Source organism: Humulus lupulus, chromosome X, assembly GCF_963169125.1.
Source record: "Humulus lupulus chromosome X, drHumLupu1.1, whole genome shotgun sequence".
NCBI lineage: Eukaryota > Viridiplantae > Streptophyta > Magnoliopsida > Rosales > Cannabaceae > Humulus > Humulus lupulus.
The window spans coordinates 59612231-59613875 of NC_084802.1; the positions used below are offsets into that span (position 1 = coordinate 59612231).

Here is a 1645-nt window from a genome sequence, read left to right on the forward strand (position 1 = left end):
AGGATATTGCATTGCACTACTCTTTTGGGTTTACCTCAATAGTGCTTGGTAAGTGCCCTTGAGCACGAGTTGTCATCAAAGTAGCCAACTGCTCCATTAGAGTCTCCAAACTCCTGATAGATGCCCTGGTTTCGGTCATGAACTGGTTCAGTACATTGGACTGTGCGTCAGGTTGTTTCATATATGTTGGCTAATGTGGTTATGGCTAGGGAGGTGGGTATTGTTGCTGACTTTGAGGGAAAGGTTGTTGTGCAGCTTGATTATTTGTCCATGAGAAGTTAGAATGATTCATCCACCCTTGGTTATATGACATTGAAAAGGGGTTGTTGGTTGGTCTTTGAAAATTTCCTATAGCTTGGACTTGTTCCATAGGTATAATATTCATATCCATGGCAAGACACTGATTTAATGGATGAGCACTCCCACATGCCCCACATAAACTCTGAACTTGCATGGTTTAGGCTGACAGGTTGCTCTGTTGTCATTGCTTTGTTAAAGCTGCCACTTGTGCTGTAAGCATGAAAATAACATCCAATTCAATCATACCAGCCACCTTCTTTGGTTGTCCCCTTTCAGTTGGCCACTGGTAGTTATTCATTGCCATCTCCTCTACTAGATCATAAGCTTCGTTGGCACTCTTACTCATAAACGCACCTCATGCTACAGTATCTATTATGGTACGAGTAGTACCATTCAACCCATTATAAAAATTATGGACTAGCATCCACCTCTCTATACCATGATGTGGGCACTTCCTTAAAAACTCTTTAAATCTTTCCCATGCATCATACAAAGATTCCCCTTTTGTCTGGTAGAAATTATTGATTTCCCCTCTCAACTTTGCAGCTTTTGCTGGAGGGAAAAACTTTGCTAAGAACTTTTCTGGGCTAACTCCTCCCATGTTGTGATAGAATTAGCTTGTAATGAAATTATCCAACTATTCGCCCAGTCTCGTAGAGAAAATGGGAATAATCTATGTCTAATCGCATCGTCACTCACCCCATTCATCTTAAATGTTGCACATAGCTCCAAGAAATTGGCTATGTGCAAATTAGGATCTTTCGTGGGCAACCCCCTAAGCTGAATAGTAGACTGCACCATTTGTAATATAGCTGGCTTAATCTCGAAATTATTTGCAACGATGGTGGGGTACTAATGCATGAATGCACTCCTATGATAGTAGGAAGTACATAGTCTCTAAGCATCCTTCGTCCTTGTTCCACTCGGACTTTTGCAATATTTGGGATACTATTAACATTAGCAGCATTGATTGCCGCATTTCCTTGATTCTTAGCCATGGAAAAATCCAGCCTTTTCTTTATCTTTCGGTTTTGTCTACACTTTCTTTCAATTTCAAGATCTACTGGTATGAGTTCCTTTTGTCTACTTCCTCGTATATACCAATAATTCCTAAAACACAATACGAATGAGTACTAAAAGTAAAAACAAAAGTAGAACAAAAAAACAATTAATTTTGATATTGGATATTAGTCCCCGGCAACGGCGCCAAAAACTTGATCGATAAAATATGATGTGCAAGTATACACAATCAATTCAAGTAATAAAATAGTAGTAAAGTATCGTTCCCACAAGGACTATCAACCAATTACCAATAATTGCTTTGAAATTTCTATTTGGTTGTCGA

The 1645-nt window shown here is 39.1% G+C and overlaps 1 non-coding gene across 1 annotated transcript; it reads left to right on the forward strand.

Moving 5' to 3' along the window:
• The first annotated feature begins 734 nt into the window (after nucleotides 1-734).
• On the forward strand, nucleotides 735-841 carry LOC133807675 (small nucleolar RNA R71). Its single transcript, XR_009879576.1, has one exon. It is a non-coding gene; the product is annotated as a small nucleolar RNA R71 (small nucleolar RNA).
• The last annotated feature ends 804 nt before the right edge of the window (nucleotides 842-1645 follow it).